The sequence below is a fragment of the Dermacentor albipictus genome, chromosome 5 (genome assembly GCF_038994185.2).
Source record: "Dermacentor albipictus isolate Rhodes 1998 colony chromosome 5, USDA_Dalb.pri_finalv2, whole genome shotgun sequence".
NCBI classification, from domain to species: domain Eukaryota; kingdom Metazoa; phylum Arthropoda; class Arachnida; order Ixodida; family Ixodidae; genus Dermacentor; species Dermacentor albipictus.
The window spans coordinates 2,109,336-2,121,668 of record NC_091825.1 but is presented as its reverse complement, the minus strand read 5'-3'; the positions used below and the strand labels follow the sequence as shown (position 1 = coordinate 2,121,668).

Below are 12,333 nucleotides of genomic sequence, written 5' to 3'. Positions count from 1 at the left end.
TTCAGCTTCACGAGGTCTATAGTGAAATAAAGATATCTGCAATTAACAAGGATGAACTATTCCACAGTTTCAGATTTTATATGTGCAGGGGGGGAGGCAATACAGTTGAGTGGATTAGGGGCAACAGTGCATATTCGGAGGGGGAGCCTGCAAGAGGCAGCAGCACACACTTGGACATAACATCACAGAGCATCCTTGACGAAAGAGGACTGTCAACCTTTTTCACGACGACTATTCCAAGATGAGATGATGGACAAGGTGTAGTGTAAAGGTCACCAGAACATACAAGGGCTTTCCCAATTAGCACTTCATTTCCCTGACTATCATGTGCAAAGTTTGATATCATGACAACAGTGCCATCTGCCATGGTACAGACATTGTTGCCTTCAGAAGTCCTTAAGGTAAATTGTGGAAAGCTTGCTATGTGGTACTGAGGCCCAATGCAACGCTCTGCAAGTGGACCACTGCTGTGAATCTGTGAACATTCTACTCCTGGCAAAGAAGGTTGTTTGATGACAAACAACGTACCTGAGGACTGTCGTTCTGCTATTCGGTTAACCAGCTGCTCTAGTGGTTTCTTTGAGTGCCTTACCAACTTCTTGAGGTGATGCATGATATTTTCTGCTGGAAATGCACTGAAGCTGTCAAGAGTTCGTATCTCAAGACATCATCAGCCAGATGAACCAATGAATGAACATTATAGGAAAGAGTGTGCTTTCCATAAATGGACTGGAATGATGAAACAAAACAAATAAGGAGCTCCTTTGCATAGCTGCAGTAATCGCGACAGAGAGAAGGGCTCGAAAGTGTGGTGATTGCAGTGTGAAGAATGAGAAAGTGACTGTACAGATTTTTCGACAAAATACCTCTCAGAACACACGGACCTAAATACAAAAGGAAGCAGCGAAGCTCAGTTGCTTTCCAACGATCAATCTCTCTGAGAGATCGTGGCTTCCTGGCAAACTCCTCACAATGTGTCTGCGCTAGCGCCAACAGCCATTTTGACATCCTTTCAATAGATGCTGAAGGCAAACGATGTGGCAATGGGCCTCTCAACCTAAGAAGTATCAACTTTTTAGTGACCCCGATACATACTAGGTGCATGTAGTCTAAGGGAAACTGTGAAACAGGGCCAATTGGTAGTGCTGAAAGTGGCGTTTCAGAAACATGGCGTTCTTCCTGCACTCTTTGATCAAAGTCGGCATCTGTTCGCAATGGCGCCTGCGTTTCTGGAAAAACAATTCCTTCTGCATATTCACCCTTTTGTTTGCACTTTCCACAGCCATAGTAGCCAGAATGTAACTTTGTGCCTAAAATAAATGCACGTGCAGGTGGATCACAAATGAAACCTTTCACACGAATGGTAACTGGCTTGCCGTGAACCTGCAGTGCATTATCAAGAAGATGAAGCAGATCTTTGACTAGAGGGCCAAGGAAGTCAGTCAGAGAAGATGGTTTCTGATTTCCATGATAGCATCCAACCAAAAACACACCACTTCCTGGAATGTCAGATGTGCTGGCTAGAATTGGCCAAAACTGGCTTAGTGAGCTTTTACTGAGTGGAAGCCCATCAATATAAAAAAACAAGGCAATGTTTTGCGACACTAGCGATAAATTCGTACTGTTCGCTAACATTGAATTAATGCTGTCTGCAATGCCAAAATGAGAGTACGAGCCATTAGCACAGTCCTCAATCAAAGCCACTCGCGGAGTTCGAAGCAGCGTCCGTGCGTCAGATGGCAAGTCCGAAAGACAGGGGTGTGTTTTCAATACTCTGAGTAGTGCGGACACCGCCGTATGCGTAACATTATGCTCGCACGCCCAATTTCTCAAGTGGCGAGCCATCTCTGTCGAACCACTCTGTTCGGACGGACGAAACGCTGCCGCGCACTCCATTCGCTCACTCGTATCACTTGGCAGCGATGTAGTAGAGCTTGAACTGTCCTGTTCGTCACGAAAAAACACAGCACTCGCTTCTTTGTCTCGCGCAGCAATAGGTCCTGACACAGTCCTCTCATGCGATTCTCGCGACACTTCACCTGTAGAGCCGGAACTGTGCTCCGAGAAACCATCGTTTGACGCGACGCTAACAGATGGAAAAGAAGCTGAATCCACTGTATGCACTTTGTCCGTATCGTCAGTTGAACGTGACTCTCGTTCGACACTTCCTGGCACGTGAAGATCGCAAACCAAGGGCTCGACTACAGCACTAAGTCGATGATATTTTTGCAGTCGAGATAAAGCCTCAAACGGCTTTTTCTTTCTTTCCATTGCCGTAGTATAGAATTTCTGGAATAATTCAACGAAATTATGTGAAATTTCAGCTTTGCCACCTAGATCACAAGAAAACGTTCTACTACATAGGTGCATGCAAATGCATAAACGAGTCTAACTTCACACGAGCACGTACGGGCGCGCCAAAACAAAAGTTGCGTGCAAGTTGAAGAAAGTAAACGTATACGTACCGTAAGAACTGCACCGCTTCTGCTGGCGCTGGTCAAGGCTTGAATGCGAGCAAAAGAACTATGAGCGGTGCACAAGCTAAAATATAAACCCGATAGAACTTGGCAGGGGAACCATGCGCACCGGTGAGCGAAAGCTAAAGAATGAGCACGCGCCGAAATCAAAACTTTACTGAGACACGTAGTCCTGAGCAAGGGAAACATTGGCACTATCCACTGCTATCCACATGAAGTTATAGAGGGAGCGCGGCTCAACGACAATTACCTAAAGCCCAAAAGTGCCTAAATTTCCTCTAAAAGTATCGAAAGGCTTTAATCTCGCTGCCGTACCGGCCGTGCTACGCGATTGGTGATGTTGATGTTATGCGGCTATCTACCTTCGAATCGGGCGGCAACTACAGCGCGCCCCCTGGTGCTGTACAAGAGCAGATAGCATTTCGCCGTTCTCAAACGGAGTGCACGTTTGCGAACGCGCGCGGCAGATCTGCCGTTGACGATAGCCGATATCGCAATTGTGGATTCGTCACCGCTTGTTCACGCTAGGGGAAATGAAGGCCTGTGCTCTAGCTGATAGGGACGCTGAACAGGCGCACACATGTGCGCCCGGCCGTTTCTTTTTTCTCTACACTGATTGTCGTTCGATCGTGCTACGCGCCTGGTGGAGCGAACGTTGGTGGCCGCTCGGAAAACACGTAGGTGTTGCAATCGAGGGATAAGATCGAAATGACATCAAATAACCCTGCAGGCTTTTTGCGGTTGTTCACCCAAAGGGGGAAATTTAAGCATCGAAAGGCTATGACGCGACGTTAACTAACTCATTGGCTTGTTAAGTGTCACGGAATGAAACGCTGCGCGTCGGGCACGTGCATTTTAAATCTTTTTCACGCGCACACCTAAGCGTATCGCGCCTTGTCTGAACAAACATCTAAAAAAGTTCTTGAATTAGACGCTCTGAAGATGTTCACCAAAATATGCTTCGTTGACGTCAAGCGTGGGCTGATACCACAGCTGAGACACAATAGTCTGTTTGATTCACTCTACTTGCCGCTACATAATGTTTCGAAGAACGTCTGTTTGACGTCTTCGTGTAGACCAAGATGTCTATAGCCGTTTGTAGCCGTTCCGAGAAGTTGTCAAGACGTTTTGTGTTTCGTGGGAAGTGTCCAGATATATTAGGTGACTGGGAAATATGTTGAGATCAATATTAGGTACTGTTGACATGTCGACTACATCGCGCCACTTTTATAAGAAAAAAGGGAAGTTACATTGAGTGTCTTGCAGATTTCGTCGATGTAAATTTTCTGCTTAAAATATACGTCAAGTGAAACGCCTAGGTTTCTTATAGACTTTACACTTTCTAGCGCTGATTTGTTTAATGTATGTGTACACGACTGTTCCTCTAGAGTTGTGCGCAGTTAACTAAAAACTTGCTTTTGCTCTGTATTTAGCGTTAGTTTGTTCGAGGACAACCATTTATGGATGTCTTCGAACTCACAATTCGCCCGAATTAATGCTTGGCCGGTGAGGCTCTGGTGCCTATTGGACCGGTGTCTTCAGCAAACATAAATATTGAATTTTTTTGTTAGCGCGCGAGAAGGGCAGTGAATATATAGCGACAAGAACATTAGTTCAAGAACTGAGACTTCGGGTGTAACTGTAGCTACTTATTCAAACTCGGACCAGCTATAGGTGATTTGCACTGTCGGTTTCCCGTTGGATATGCAATTTTTAAAAAGATCTAGGGAGATACTTGAGAAGCCGTAAAATCATAATTTATTTATTAATATGCTGTGGTTAACAATATCGAAGGCCTGTATAAAAAAATATGCCTACAAGTCTTTTATGTCATTTAAGTGAAAAGAAGTAAGTTCAGTTAAGGGCAAAACAGCTTCCGTTTTGCAAACCCATGTTTGGCAGGGGGTAAGAATGTTCTCATGAATTAGGAAAGACATAATTCCTTCCGCTATTAGTTTTGATGCGGTGGCGCTTATATGGAAACACCAACCGAATTTTCGCCGTCGCTGTTGGCGCTACCATGAGGCTACGCATAAATTTAGATATATGCATGTTATATCCCATGAAGTGCTATATTCCATGCTGCATTTGAGGGTTATACTGCCACACTATATTTACATAAGGTTGCTCATACCAGATCTCATATTATTGATAAAATTATTAATAAGAATTTTCGCAGTGGCATCCGACAAACAAATGTCATGTAAAATAATACTGTCAGCACAAGCCTGTTATCTTAAAACTGCTCAGACTATTGAATAATAAAAGTGTGACATAATTGCAAATCTTCAAAAGGTTTCTTACAAACTACAGAAAACAGTCTGCAACTGCACCACCTACTTATTTTGTTATAAGATATAAAATATACAAAAAATGCAAAAATAGCGTGAATTGGAACATTTTGGAGACGTGTAACAATTATCATCGCCTATTCTTATGTAAATATTTAGGAACACCCAGCCAGTACTGTTCAATTTAGCACTGCGAGAACATGTAGCATTATCTTATTTTAGGTGAGGAAATTGAGCCTATCATAAAGCCCTTATATGGTCATGCCAACTACGGCCGTAGCCAGGGGGAGGGGGCTCATGGGACTTCAGACACCCCCCCCCCCCGAAATTTTTTCGGGCTATCATGCACCGCCGGCCAAAACAACCCGGGGCACCGGAAATGGTTTTGCATTTCGTGTAGAATGTCTTTTTCGCACTCGACAAGACATTATAGCATGAACATTGCAAATTCCGGCTGGATTTCGCGGCAACGGCCATACACCGGGAGTCACATAACGCAAGGAGCCCCATCCGAGCACAGAGTTTCAAGGGCGTTTTGACGGCGAACGCACCCGTCGCAGCATCTAGTGGATACCGCGTAATCTACGGAGAGCATGGATTTCAATTCCGATAATTTATGGGCATAAAATGGCCGTGGCAACGGCCATGCACCGGGAGTCACATAGCGCAAAGAGCCCCATTCGAGTACAAAGTTTCAAGGGCGTTTTGACGACAAACGCGCTCGTCGCGGCATCTCGTGGAGGCCGCGTAATCTAGGGAGAGCAGGGATTTCAATTCCGATAATTTATGGGCATAAAACGGCCTCGGCAACGTCCATGCCCCGAGAGTCATATAATGCAAGGAGCCCCATACGAGCACAAAGTTTCAAGGGCGTTTGGACGGCGAGAGCGCTCGTCGCGGCATCTCGTGGAGGCCGCGTAATCTACGGAGAGCATGGATTTCAATTCCGATAATTTATCGGCATAAAATGGCCTAGGCAACGGCCTTGCACCAGGAGTCACGTAACGCAAGGAGCCCCATCCGAGCACAAATTTTCAAGGGCGTTTTGATGGCGAGCGCGCTGGTCGCAGCATCTCGTGGAGGCCGCGTAATCTACGGAGAGCATGGATTTCAACTCCGATTATTTATGGCCATAAAATGGCCTAGGCAACGGCCTTGCACCAGGAGTCACATAACGCGAAGAGACCCATCCGAGCACAAAGTTTGAAGGGCGTTTTGAAAGCGGGCGCGCTCGTCGCGGAATCTCGTGGAGGCCGCGCAATTCTACAGAGAACATGGATTTCAATTCCGACAGTTTATGTGCATAAAATGGCCGCGGCAACGGCAATGCACCGGGAGCACCCGGGAGTCACATAACGCAAGGAGCCCCATACGAGCACAAAGTTTCAAGGGCGTTTTGACGGCGAGCGCGCTCGTCGCGGCATCTCGTGGAGGCCGCGTAATCTACAGAGAACATGGATTTCAATTCCGACAGATTATGTGCATAAAATGGCCGCGGCAACAGCAATGCAACGGAATTCACATAACGCAAGGAGCCCCATCGGAGCACAAAGTTTCAAGGGCGTTTTGACGGCGAGCGCGCTCGTCGCGGCATCTCGTGGAGGCCGCGTAATCTACAGAGAACATGGATTTCAATTCCAACAGATTATGTGCATAAAACGGCCGCGGCAACAGCAATGCAACGGAATTCACATAACGCAAGGAGCCCCATCCGAGCACAAAGTTTCAAGGGCGTTTTGACGGCGAGCGCGCTCGTCGCGGCATCTCGTGGAGGCCGGGTATTCTACGGAGAGCATGGATTTTCATTCCGATAACATATGGGCATAAAACGGCCGCGGCAACGGCCATGCGCCGGGAGTCACATAACGCAAGGAGCCCCATCCGAGCACAAAGTTTCAAGGAAGTTTTGACGGCAAACGTGCTCGTCGCGGCATCTCGTGGAGTACGCGTAATCTACGGAGAGTGTAAGGTCGCTCTGATTGTTCGTGTTCTTAAGTGTCGCGAATCGGCCACGTGCTGTTTGTATAGAGAGGGGGTTCACTCCCCCCCATGTCAGCGGGGCAACCGTTTCTGTGTTATGTGGGGTCACGGACCGCGCGGTGTTGGGTGACGCGTCGCGGCAGGCGCCAGGAGGGCGAGTGCCGATTCCGGGAAGTCGGTATTGTGCGCACGGTGTTGGCAGTCCGCCGACGGTCACACAGACCAGCCTTGAAAGGGACCGCTGTACAAGGTATTGTGGGTCTGGCGCCCGAGTGCCTGACTAATTGGAGGCGCCGCCGAGGTTAAGAAGGACTTAGCAACTCTGACCCCGTGCGGCATGCAGGGGACATGGACTAGATCTTCTACGCGTCCGGAACGCAATCGCCAGCCTTGTTGTTGGGTGCGACTGCCTGTGTGGTGTCGAAGGCCAGCTTACAGTGCACGCTGTAGGAATGCGGTGCACACGTAAAGAATGGATTCGGACGACGGCGTCTTGGAAACACGCACTCAGAGAACTTTGTCTTGTAGACAATAAGTTTGAAGGACAAGGAGGGCCATCCGTCTCCCACACGGCCAAACTTTGAGTACAGCGGCACTACGTGGTGTCGATGCCCCTGCTTCCGAGACATTTGCGGCCGAGACGCCGTTGGGATTTCAAACGGTCTAGCGATAACTTGCTCGGGCCTGGCGTGTTTTGCTGAGCCCGTCACTAACTACGGAGAAATGAGAGGGCAACGGAGTTTTGGCGAAGAAAGGAAAAGAGTTTTGTTTTCCAATATGTTTATTTTTAAGAGTAAGCCCATCCCTGTGGGTTGTGGCTTAACAAACGGTTGACTCTGATTGGCAACTGAACCTGTGGGACGGGCCAACGGCCCTACTGCCTTTTTTTCTTTGTATATTTGGGCTATAAAAATTGGGACGACATGCTGTCCCTCAGACTTGGCTGAAATCAGGATTGCTGATAGATCAGTGAGCCTCCGTACTATGTACGTTAAAACAAGTCTGGGCTCTAACAGTCATTGAGACAGTCGAAGAGTGAGACTTTGTTTCTCAATTGTTCAAGTTTGTAATGTATTTGTTTTACCTGCCATGTATAAGAAAAGTTCACCTATAAATATTTCTTGTACATATGATCTCATCGCTTCCTACCTACGTTTGATCAACAACCGCCGATCATCGTCCGAGAAGCTTCAAATTCCAACGGTGAAGCGAGGACAGAGAACAAACGAAACTTTACTGGCGCAGCCGACAGAATCGGCAAGCCCCACAACGAGCAACGAGCAGCGAGCCAGGCGCAAGGAATCAGAGGGCCACCAGCGAATTCAGCAAGGGGTGCAATTCATCTGGACAAGGACGTCAGGCGGCGCCCCCTGCAGCAACGGGTGAGCGGGATTCCTTGCGTTTTGTCTAGGTTGGCATGGCTGTTGTTCAGTGGGGTTAATGGCGTTCACGCGCAGAACAGCAAATGCGAGTGAGGCTAACGTAAACATTGATACGGCATCTGAACAAAGAGAGAGTCTGAGACTTCGGATACTGAAATGGATAAAGAGACGCAAGGCGCTGCTTAGGCTCTGAGCACGACAGATCCAGAGGCCATGGTGGTGAGACGCCTGGAGCTAGAGTTGGAAAAGGTGCGCCTACAGCTTGAGTGCGAGCGCATTGCTCTACGGAGAGTGGAGCTCGAGCAGTCGAGCAGGCCGCCTTCAATGTCGGAAGGAAGCGATCGCCACCGTGACATCATGGATGGAATAGCGCAATGTGCTAAAGTGCTTAAGGCATACCGGTTGCCGTGTGACGCTGACGTTCCGATATGGTTTGAGGAGGTTGAAAAGTTGTTTTCATCTTTTCAAGTACCAGAACACAGCCGTGTACATTTGATCGTGCCAGCGCTGGCCGAGCGGGTTCGTTATCTGTTGCGTGGCCTCAATGACGAGGAATGTAGTGATTATGAGACTGTAAAGAAGGCAGTATTAGATGAACTTAAGCTCACGCCAGGTAAATACTTGGAGAGGTTTGAAAAGGCATCGAAACGAAAGGAGGAAACTTGGGCTCAGTTCGCGTCTGGCGCTATAACTTATTTGGCATATTACCTTCAATCTCGCAATGCAAACACCAAAGAAGCTATGACGGAGCCTATGGTCGCTGACCGTATAAAAGCTAGTCTAAGCTCAGAAGCCCTTGAATATGTTCTTTTGCGGGAGGGCGAAGATTGGTTTAAGCCAGTGGAGGTGGCGAAAGTGCTCGAGACTTTCGAGCAAGCTAAAGGGGAAAGGACGAACAACTAAGCCAGCCCCAGCAGCCTCATTGCCGCAGCACGCAAAACTAGCTAGCCCGCAGAGAAAAAATTTAAAATGCCACGTGTGTCATGTACAGGGCCACCTAGCCAGAGAGTGCCCAAAAGCTTCAAATAAAGAACAGCAGGGGAAGGCGCCGACTGTGCAAAAACAAAGGGTACAGAAGGTTGCTGTTGTAAGGGAAGAACCACGACCAGAGCAAGAAAGGGTGCTAAGCGCTAGTGTACAAGTCTTAGCTCAAAATGCTAGTTCAGGGAGGTCAAAGCTGGACCTTATCCCTATCATGTGCGGGGATGTAGCAACAGAAGCTGTGTTGGACACAGGTAGTGAGATAACGGTAGTCCGTAAAAGTATGTTGCCCATCGTTTTACAGGAGCCATCACGAACAGTAAGACTTGAGTCGGCATTCCGAAACACCATTCGGGCTAACCTAGCTACGCTGCCCGTAGGCATGCATCGCCCGGGGGCTGTGATACAACCGCAGAGGATCGATCTGGTGTGTGCGGTTACAGACGAACTAGAAAACGGGGTTGACTGCCTGCTGTCAAAGGAAGATTGGGAACTACTACAGGCGCAGGAAAAAGAGGAGTTTGGAGGAGAAAATATTCCGCGGGTAGCCAATTCCGTTGGGGTCCGATCAGTCGAAATGGTCGATAACACTGAGCCAGACTGCGGTCTAAGTTGCGAGAACGACAGATGAAATCCCTAAATTGCAAGGGAATAGTTTGATGCAAGATGTCAGTGGGGTGCCCAGTCAACGGGAGGAATTTCGAGCTGCTCAGCTTGCCGATAAAAGCCTGGAAAAGGCCTGGAGTAATGCAAGGAACCGCAAAGCTGACATGTTCGTGTCAGACGGAGTTTTGTACCATTGGGATTCCTTAGCGGCAGTCAAAGTCAGACAACTGGTCCTACCAGAAGAAAGACGCAATGAGGTCTTTAACTCTCAACTGACACAGTTAAAGTTAGAAAAACTGGGCTGTTCACCCAGGTTCTCCACTGCCGAGCACCCTGAGGGCAACGGAGTGGTTGAGAGATGGAACAGAGTCCTCAAAAATATGTTGTGTCATGTAATGGAACGGGATCGAAGAAAGTGGGACAAGCTGATTCCATTTGTTCTGTGGGCGTATCACGAAGTGCCGCATGATACCACCGGGGTGGCGCTGTTCAGGCTATTGTACGGTAGAAACCCATATGGGTCCCTATCAATATGGCAGCAAACTTGGACGGGTGAAATTGCGGTGCCCTCAACTCTGAGAGAGAACTACGCCGACGTGGGGAGCCCGCTTACAGCTTTGACAAGGCGAGGGGTTCCTAATTCAATTCCATGGTCGGAAGATGCGCAGTGCGCGTTCGAAAGTCAAAAGTTAACTCTCTGTCTGGCTGTCGCCATGAACACTCCTGAGCCTCATCAGCCGTACCGGCTATTCACTGATGCGTCGGCGACGGCGGCCGGTGCCTGTTTAGCTCAAATGTCAGCGGACGGAAAAGAAAAGCCGATCGCTTTTGCTAGCCACCGCTTTAACCCGACACAGGCGCGCTGGTCGACTATAGAGAGAGAAGCCTTTGCTATTATTTGGGCACTCAAGAAATTTGACTACTGGCTTTTTGGAGCAGTGGTGAATGTTGTCTCTGATCATAACCCATTGTCATATTTGACAACCAGCACCCCACAGGGGGCCAAGTTAGCAAGATGGGCGCTTTCACTACAGCGCTACAATGTAAGGTGCGTCACCGGAAAGGAACATGTAACGCCAATGCTGATGCATTGTCAAGGCTCTCGAATCGTTGATGGGAGCCAATCGAGTAAAGAGCAGAAAAGAAAGGATAGACAGAAACAGCTATGCCAGCTGGGACTGGCGTGAATGTTCCCGTTCACCCGAAGGATGTGTGCGTGGGACAGTTCAGCCTTGGTGGAACTTTCTGTGGCTGTTGTCGTCCATGTGTGTGAGGGTTATAAGACTGTGGACATACTATGCACATAACCTGCATATGTTACTTTGCTGGTGTTGTGCCGTGCAGTGCGTTGGAGTGTTCCTGTACATACATGAGTGTTTCTTTTGCATGCTCACTGTCATGAACGTGTTGAGCTTTCGCCCTTTTCTTTTATCGCTGTGAGAAAATTGTTTTTTTTTCGTGGTCCTTTCAGTTCATTTTCCTGTTCCTTACGGACTCCGCAGCACCCGTGTTGGGCAGCGTATGTCAATTTTCTTTGACGGAACCCTCAGAGCTTAAATTCTACGATACAGCGCCCTTGGGCTCTTGTAGTATAGCTGGGCACATTGTGGTCCCAGCATACTCTTTAGGAGGGACGTGTAAGGTCACTCTGATTGTTTGTGTTCTTAAGTGTCACGAATCGGCCACGTGCTGTGTGTATAGAGAGGGGGTTCACTTCCCCCCCATGTCATCGGGGCAACCGTTTCTGTGTTATGTGGGGTCACGGACCGCGCGGTGTTGGGCGACGCGTCGCGGCAGGCGCCAGGAGGGCGAGTGCCGATTCCGGGAAGTCGGTATTGTGCGCACGGTGTTGGCAGTCCACCGACAGTCACACAGACCAGCCTTGAAAGGGACCGCTGTACAAGGTATATTGGGTCTGGCGCCCGAGTGCCTGACTAATTGGAGGCGCCGCCGAGGTTAAGAAGGACTTAGCAACTCTGACCTCGTGGCGTATGCAGTGAGCACGGACCTGATCTTCTACGCGTACGGAACGCAATCGCCAGCCTTGTTGTTGGGTGCGACTGCCTGAGTGGTGTCGAAGGCCAGCTTACAGTGCACGCTGTAGGAATGCGGTGCACACGTAAAGAATGCATTCGGACGACGGCGTCTTGGAAACACGCACTCAGAGAACTTTGTCTTGTAGACAATAAGTTTGAAGGACAAGGAGGGCCATCCGTCTCCCACACGGCCAAACTTTGAGTACAGCGGCACTACGTGGTGTCGATGCCCCTGCTTCCGAGACATTTGCGGCCGAGACGCCGTTGGGATTTCAAACGGTCTAGCGATAACTTGCTCGGGCCTGGCGTGTTTTGCTGAGCCCGTCACTAACTACGGAGAAATGAGAGGGCAACGGAGTTTTGGCGAAGAAGGAAAAGAGCTTTGTTTTCCAATATGTTTATTTTTAAGAGTAAGCCCATCCCTGTGGGTTGTGGCTTAACAAACGGTTGACTCTGATTGGCAACTGAACCTGTGCGACGGGCCAACGGCCCTACCGCCTTTTTTTCTTTGTATATTTGGGCTATAAAAATCGGGACGACATGCTGTCCCTCAGACTTGGCTGAAATCAGGATTGCTGAT

At 48.7% G+C, this 12,333-nt stretch overlaps 1 protein-coding gene across 2 annotated transcripts in view; it reads left to right on the top strand.

The window, feature by feature from the left end:
- The window catches only part of LOC135912382 (protein 5NUC-like), a 916,167-nt gene that overhangs the window by 118,961 nt on the left and 784,873 nt on the right, over nt 1-12,333 (top strand). The gene's annotated exons all lie outside the window — the stretch shown is intronic.